Here is a 9370-nt window from a genome sequence, read left to right on the forward strand (position 1 = left end):
AGTTTAATTTCGAATCTTCATTGTTGGTCTAACTTGGTTTGTTTTTCTAATGAGATAAATCCATAATGGATTTTCACCATTAGACATACATAATAGTGTTAGATCTCGAAAGATAAATATTGTATATGCAACACCTAGCTGTTCATCAATTGATGACACCTTAGACTAGTATTTTTACAATATGAAACAAGAAGATTGTATAAATAAGCTTACTTTGACTCTCGCTAATCGAAGCATCGTTGGATTCTTATTTAAAACAACAAAATTATCCTAATTTCTCTTAGCTTAATCATTTCGAATTAGCTCAATAACATATCATTGGATGAATGGTCTATAAATCATTTTATGTCATTCTATTTTCTCTTAAGAAATTAAATGACGCATATGATTATAATCCCGAAATTTTATCCCAAAATGATATAAATCCTCAATCTTAAAAAATCTCCTACTTGTATGGACAAATCAGACTTAGAGTTAAAATTAGTAGTGGTGGTCCAAGAAAGAATTACTCATTATATTTGGTATAAATTTAAGTCTTTGACTTTAAATTTTAGATTCCAAATATTTTTACAATACAGTTTCACTTTCACAAGTGTTTAATAACCATTTTCTATCAATGGTTTCAAACTGTATGGAATATGAGTTTAGTATTCTGTGACCAGAATCCACTTGCACTATTCTAAGAACTCTTTGATGTAACTACACCTAAGTCATCAAAAAGACAAGACCACATTTTTTTAAATCTATGGCATTTGTATCTTGTTCATAATATTTTTGATAAGATCAATCTCTGCAAAGAGTTAATATGCTTATATCCACTGAAAGTAATTCATCTCATTCGCAGATGGATGTACATTAAGGGGTGGATATGAGTTTTTTCGTTGTATTCTTAAAATGATCACTCTACATTTTACCTTATGCAAAAGAAATTTGAAATGTTTGAAAAATTTTATGAATTTCTAGCAAATGGTGAAAAACCATTACGGTAAGTGGTTAAAGATCTTGCGAACTGATAGGGGTGGAGAAACAGTTAGTAGATATGCAGTTCAATGATCATTAATTTGATTTTTGAATTATATCCAAACTTACCTCCCCAAAAATTTCAATTTGCATATTGATGAGTACTTACTAGTCGTTGCCTAAATCCTTCTATAGTAATGCAATTTCAGAATGATGCAATGGTTGGGTACTTAGTGTAAATCATTACTAGATTAACCAGAAAAGCTAGAACTCTTAACCATGGTTTGTTAGCTATTCTAAGTGATTAGGGGTGGACCATCCCATAGTCAATAGATAAGAAAGTGTTTGTTTAAACAAATACAACTTTTCTAAGAAAAATGACTAAGTCTGAAAATAAAGTAGCAATTAAAGGAGATATTTTTTTTGATTCCAAAAGTGTTTAATCATCTTATTTGACATATGATGATCCCACTGCCTCTGTTGTCTTGTCACAACTGAAGAGGTCAATACCATTTAGTTTTCTTAGACATAATTCACGGTACCTTGTCGTAGTAGGAGAGTTTCAAGGAACTTCACTTCTTATGACTTGGAAGACACTAGTGATTAAAATCCATTGTAAGTTTAAACAAGTAATGGATTGTCAAAATAAGAAACTAAGAAGAAAATCCAATAGAACTATGGTTTGATCCATTCACATGGAATAACCTATAGTTTTCGATTACAAGGACATGAAAGGAAATTTCGTTTATAAGTATATTCAATGGACTTAACAAAACTCCCTGTTCCTAGTATTATAGGTTTGAGTTTATCTAAACCTATGGCTTATGGTATACCTGGTAATTACTTACTCTAATTGCAAGCAACTTACTTTAGTAAGATGCTGAAGCATTTTCTTTCTAATGGCAATCTATAGAAGCTTCTCGACTTCTAGGCATAGATTTTATTTATCTAAGGAAAAGTCTCAACTATTCCAGAAAAGATAAAGCCATGAAAGAATTTCTTAAATCAACAGTGAGAGGTCTCAGGTATGATTTAGTATGCCTTAGACCAGACACCTGCTGTTGAGTGGGAGTAATGAGTAGGTATCAGATTAATCCAGGAGACGAACATTGGAAGACAATCAAGTAAATCTTAAGATTAAGAAGAGGAACTATATGTTAGTCTATAAGGGTGTGTTTAAAACTCTTAGACTACACCACATCAGATGGTGATTACTCTGGGGGTGGAGTAGTGATTTTGGAGAAGTGAAAAAACCTATCTGAAGTCTCTTAGTCTACCAGAGAGAGACTGAATGTTAAAGTTGTAGGAAAGGTACTTATTCAGTCTAAGGAAAGTTCTATACATTTGTGGCACCGTTCCAACTTGTCTTAACTACTAGTGTTAATTTTCTGATTTTTCAAAAGTAGTTGCCAAAGGTATAGAATCCAGTATCCCGAAAGAGTAGACATATAGAGAGCAATTTCACATTATCAATGATTTTGTGATTAAGGAAGAGTAATAGTGGAGAAAAAGGTTGTGGTTAATTCAACCTTTCAGATCCTATTACGAGGAGTTTACTACTACTACAGTTGATTTGTATATCAAGGTGTTGAGATTATTTGAAATGCACATTTTGTTTTATATTAGTGCAAGTGGGAGTTTGTTGGGTTATATGCCCTAAATAAAACTCATTTCAATATAATCAGATTTACTTATTAATAAAGTTCAGAAATAACATTTTATGTTGCATGGTTCACATGATTTATTTCATGATTATATGTACATAATGCATGAATTCTATTTAAGTCCAGAACATATCAATTTGTTAATGATTATAGTGTTGTCAACACAGTGGAATATAATCTTAATTATATGTTCAAAAGTTTATTCCCTGATTTGTCAGTTCACTGGATTTAGACTGACATGATAATCAGCGATAGGTATTCTTACACCTTGGATAAGTGTTATGTCCTTTCCAGGACATTGGCAAAGTTTACCAGCATCGGATGTATGGAGTATACATCGGAAGGGACCGATATTGAACTTTGATTAGATATATTAAAATTTACCGTAATATCTATTCAATTCAATATCACTTGTTGATCCTAGATCAAATGATCTTAATCCTGATATGTTTAGATTCGATCTCAAGAGTACTATACATGTTCTTTGATTTGTTAGTTAAGCATACTTTTGGGTCAGGGTGATACGTACATTTTGGGAACATGATAGTATAATTGAGTGGGAGCGATAACAAAAATATGGAATCTATAACTTCTATAAGAATTTAGAAGTGAAACGATGATATCCTTCGAGCTTGGCTAAATAGAGATAAATGGTGGAGATCTCATTTCACTTTGCTGAAATATCATTTATACGGAGCTAAGTGTTTTAAGGATAAAATACATTGAAGGTGTATCGGTAACTTAGTGCCTTTTCAATGTAGATCATCTATTAGAGGGTCATTGATCAAATTAGGATTATAACAATGGATAACTAATGACGTATCTATATCGTGGAACATATAGACCGTTCTATATACTGAGAGTGCAATTCTAAGTTCTATGCGTGGATTCAACAAAGAATTAATAAGTCAGTGAATTTAAGATATAAATTCTTGATCTGCTTATTGGAAGCTCGGATATATAGACCCATGGTCCCCATACTAGTTGAGACCATACTGCTTGTAAGACTCAGTTAATTGATTTTGATTAATCAATTATAATTCTAAAGTTAAACTATGTCTAGTTTATGAATTTTCACTAAGCAAGGGCGAAATTGTAAAGAAAAGAGATTCTAGGTTTATTTATTAATTAAGAGACTTTATATGTCTAATTAATAAATATATTCAATGAAAATATTATTTAATAATTAATTTTTTAGTTATTAAATAATTAGAATTGGCATTTAAATGGTTGAATTTAAAATTGGCGTTTTTGAGAAAATGAGATGCAGAAATGATAAAACAACAAAATTGCATAAGTGAGGCCCATTATCCAAAGCCCAGGCCGGCCACTATTGTAGGCTTTTATCATTTATTTTTTCATTATTTTAATGTCAAATAATTCTAACTTAAACCTAGGTGGTTACCTATAAATAGGTAGTGATGGCTTCAGGAAAAGATGATACATATCTTTCCTTCAAAGAAAAATTTCTAGCCGCCACCTTCTCTCTTCTTATCTAAATTTCGAAATCCTTGAGTGAATGAGTGAGTGCCCACACACATCAAGTGGTATCTCAATCATAGTGTGTAAGACTGTAGAAAATCAACCAACAAGAAACGCTCCTTCTTCCTCTCCCTGCGGGTTCCTGGTGCACAGAAACGCTTTTTCGGTCCTCTTGATCCTAAGGGCCAATACTCTCTTTTTGGAGTTTTCCCCTCTGCGGACCTTTCCATTTCGGGAAATCTGAGCGGACCTTTCGCTGGTCTTGTACCTTTTTCTTTTTCCCGGGAGTGGAAGTTGGGTTTTTCCGCTAGTTCCCTTCTGAGGGATACCTTATAGGTCTAGGTTCCCTAGACTTAAGCTTTTGGGTGCTTAGTGAGGACTCTTCTGGTGTTTCTCCAAGTCAAGCAGGGATGGCTTTAGGATGCACATGCATCCCTGCCGCCTCCATGGCTTTCTGCATGGCAAGCATCACCTCTTGCATCCTTTTGGGCTGTGATTTCAGCTTCATGATCAACAGCCTTTTGTCTTAAGAGAACTAGTTCTGTGTAACTACCTTCGTCATAGGCGTCGTACTCGTCGAAGTTTCCTTCTTATTCGTCGTCGTGGGTACATTCTCCTTCCTCAGAGCCCACGTTAACTCTTGAGGCCACTTCCTCATCTTCATGATCTTGGGCGTCTTGAGGAGGACAGGGTTGACGTGTGTTACGAGTCTCCACCATTGTTGTTTTAATGTATAAGGTTGTTGTCTATTTGCAGACGCTTCCTTCAGCTCTCAATGAAAGCACCAAAATGTTGACCGAGGTTTTTGGCAACCAAGTTAATAATGTATAAAAAAAGTTGTAGGAAGTTTAATGCATGAGATTTTTACGTGGTTGGGGCATTAATGAGCCTTAGTCCACGAGTCTTTTGTATTTGAGAGTACTTATTACAGAGAATGTTCTTGGTAGTTTTTCTCTCCTTGGTTCTTATAAAACCCAGAATTCTCGACCCCTGCCTTAATGTGTTTGGGGGATATTTATAGTGTTTTTGTGTGGTGATCCCTAGAACCGAGCTACCTGTCTCTCTGTATTTTTTTAGTAGGGACACACATTCCCAACAAATATAAAATGGGAAATACATGGTTTATACCCTAGGTATCCTAAGGATTAGGTGGATATAATCCTCTATCCCTTATTGACTGATGTGATTCCTCGTAAAGTAGCCGTCACTAGGCTTATTAATCATAGCGTAATAGCTGCAGAAGAGGGGTTACGCCGTCAGACTTAATACTTATGGCAGTTCCAATACGCCTTCTCCCATGCGACATTAAATGTGAGGTGACTGTTCAAATGGGGTCTGGTGCCTCCCGGAGGTGCCTTGCTATAGCTCTGCTCTCCGGGAGTACGTGGACCCCTCATACCTTCTCCGGGAGGTGTTTTAATGTTGATACTCTTAATCTAAAAGGACTTAGTCAAATTATCTCAAGACCATATTCCCTGAAGTCCACGTGTCCCAGTCGCATTGGTCCACGTATTTTGAGAAAAATTAAGGACAACAGTTGCAAAATAGGCTAGTTGAAACCCTTTTTTCCTCATTTTCTTCTCTCTAACCTCAACTGAAAACCTCCTAACAACCAAATACCATTTTATCCAAAAACTACCATTTTATCAAAAAACTATCATTATTTTTTTCAATTTTCTTGTAAACTTATATATATTTTACTTACCTAAGAACATATACACACCATTAAAGTTATTTTATTTTTAAATTTTAAAGTTAAAAAGGGAATTATTATGGGGATAAATTTCCTCTCTCGCGAGAAGGGCTTCACTAAAGAGAAATCACGATGATATCAAAAAGGAGTCTTGCATAATTATGTGCGAGCACATATCAAACAACGGGAATTTAATGGTCAAACATAATCAAGTGCCTTTAAAGCAAGCATTATATTTAATTTTATAACCAATGTAATAAATAGGCCTATTATTGTTTGTAACGGTTCAATTATGGCTATAATTTGTAACCATCATCTACACCATATAACTAGATGAACCTTCTCTCCATTTAAAGGGGGTTGGGTTGATCATAATAAAATCACATAGCAAGAGATCTCTTTCAATAGTGGACTAGGCAGACCGAGCCCTACAGAACCGCTATACTTTTCTGTGTCTATTTTATATTATTTACATGCAAACAAACAGTCATATAGTATATTCTTCGAGTACTGTACTCACATATTATAATATTGTCTAAATTTTTTAACAATATTTGGCATTAGAAGGAGGGTATTCTAGCAATATTCCCATGCTTTTTGGAGTAGAATCATTGTGGCAAACCAAACAATAAACACAACATTAGCTTTGTTCAAGAAAACTTCAACAACAAAAATACACAAAATATTAAATATGCTCGAAGAAATAAGCAGCCCCAAACTTGGGAAAAATCTAAAATCAGTCCCAAAAGTATTCACAGATCAGAAAAATTAAATAGACATCTCCGTTCGGAATTGTCCACAAAACTATTTGAAGAAATGAACGACCCCCAACTTGGAAAAAATCTAGTGTTGGCGAGAAGAAAAAGTCAAGAATATACAATATATTTAAGCAACAAGGAGCGCTCTTACTGGTAGCTTAGATTTTCGAGTTGCCTAGATCTCGAGGGCACTCAGATCCTAGCTTGAAAATTCTATTCCTCCGCCCTTAAAGCTGTCCAAATCCTGAGGACGCTGAGATATTGGAGCCGCTCGAGCATCGAGGTATCTCTATTGGTTTCTATGGTCCATATCAGAGTTATAAAAGCGGAAGTGTGATTTGATAAAAATAGTTTTTATCTGATATGAACTATAAGCCCAAAAATCTCAATATAATTTATAGACTAAATCTAAACTACTAAAAGAAAGATTATAACTCTTGAAGCCTATTAGAGTATCCTTGTTTCTTTTCGTATAATTATCGAACATCCAATCCAAAAATTTTGTTGAAAAATCTACACCTTGATCTTCCAAACCAAAGTGTCTCCAAGATACACACACACCCCTGCTATTGAGCGTCTATCATCTCGGCAACACGCCTAATCTGCGTCGAAAAAGCCAGCTATATCAAGCCTATCACAATGATTAATATACAGTCCTATTGGAATTAATTTACCAGGATCTTAGATCTACTCACAAGTATGTTGATTTAACAACCTAAATATGAACTTCTAAAACGATAAACAAAACACATAAAAGTTAAGAATAACTTACAGTGATGGTAGCGGAATTAAGTGTCTCCTTCCACTCAGATCTCTAACCCTTGATTCCTGTCTGTAGCAGAGTATAATCAAGATCTGAGCCTGATTCTTCTTCAGTTGGATGTGATCCTTCACAGTCTTCCAAACTATGATTTAGGTACTGAGTGATGTGTGTGGGCACTTCTCTCTCACAAGGATTTCGAAATTTCTCTCTTCTTTTCTCTCTTATTTTCGTGAATGATGATACATACAAAGACACACACAAAGTAGAGAGAGGGGGCGACTATATAAAGGAAAAGGGAAGAGCTCAACTTTTCAAATAAGCAGTTTTCTCTTTTACTGTGTAATTGTTTAACTGCCTTATTTAGTGTGATCCACCACTTTCCTATTATTGCTAGGCTTTGATTAGCAATTACATGGCAATTAAAATTGAAAATAATAATTGGGAAACATGCAAGCATGTGGCCGGCCATGGTGTGTATGGGCCTCACATGGATTTTGCAGTTTCCTCAATTTTATTTCTATTTCTCCAAAAATATTATTTTTCCAATTCTAATCATTTAAATGCCAAAACTAATTATTTAATAACTAAAATAGATTATTAAATAATATTGTCATTTAAAATAATTCTTAATTAGACATGCAAAGTCTCTTAATTAATAATTAAACCTAGAAATCCTTTTATTTACAATTTCATCCTTAAACTGTGAGAATTCACAAATTAGACATAGTCTAACTTTTAGAATTATAATTGATTAATCATAAATCAATTATAGAGTCTTACAAACAGTATAGTCTCAACTAGAATGGGGACCATGGATCTATATGCTGAGCTTCCAATAAGTTGAACCGATTTACTAATTAAATCCCTAACTTATTAATTCCTTGTTGAATCCACTCTTAGAACTTGGAATTGCACTCTCAGACTTATATAGAGCATATTATATGTTTCACGATATCAATATGCTATCTCATTTAACCATTGTTATAATCTTAATGTGATTAAAAGATCCTCTATATAGATGATTTACATCGAGATGGGACCAATTTACCGTTACACCCCTCAATGTATTTTGCCCCTTAAAACACTTAGTTACCTGTAAATGATGTTTTAGTGATCTAATATATAGTCACTGAAACAAGAGCTCATCCATTTACTTCTCTTTAACTAAGCTCGAAGGGAATCATCACTTTACTTCTATACACTAGTAGAAGCTATAGATTCCATATTTATGTTCAGCACTCCCACTCAGTTATGCTATCATGTTCCCAAAATATACGTATCACCCTGACCCAAAAGTAGGCTTAACTAATAAATCAAAGAACATGAATAGCACTCCTGAGATTGAGCCTAAGCATATCAGGATTTAGATTCTCTTAATCTAAGATCAACTTCTGATATTGACTTGGAAAGATATAACGGTAAGTTTACAATATCTTTGACTAAGTTCAATATCGGTCCAGTACAATGTATACTCCATACATTCGAAACTAGTATACCTTACCAATGTCCTGGAAAGAACATAACACTTACTCCAAGTGTAAGTATACTTTATCGCTGATTATCACATCAGTGTAAATCCAAAACACTGATGAATAGGGACCAAATCTTTTGAATCATATAATCACAATCACATTCCACTGTATTGACAATACTGTAATTGTGAATAACTATATGTTTTGGATTTAACTGATTTTGTACATATATCAAATATATATATTAAACCATAAACATGTGACATACATGTAATCATAAATCACTTCAAAATTCTAAATTGATAACTAATCAGATTGTAATGGGTTTTATTTAGGGCACAAAACCCAACAAACTCCCACTTGCACTAACATAAAACAAGTTGTGCATTACAATCAATCTTTTGCCTCGATCCTCTGATCAAGTGTAGTATATTTGAATCCACCCATATTTCTGGAACCAAGTTCATAAAACTTATGAAACATCCTTAACTATATGCTTTACTCATCAAGGGATACTGAAATCCTTACTGCCCATTAAGTACATCTGAACAAACAGAAGACATATCTCTCCAATTTTA

Source organism: Cannabis sativa, chromosome 8, assembly GCF_029168945.1.
Source record: "Cannabis sativa cultivar Pink pepper isolate KNU-18-1 chromosome 8, ASM2916894v1, whole genome shotgun sequence".
NCBI classification, from domain to species: Eukaryota; Viridiplantae; Streptophyta; class Magnoliopsida; order Rosales; family Cannabaceae; genus Cannabis; species Cannabis sativa.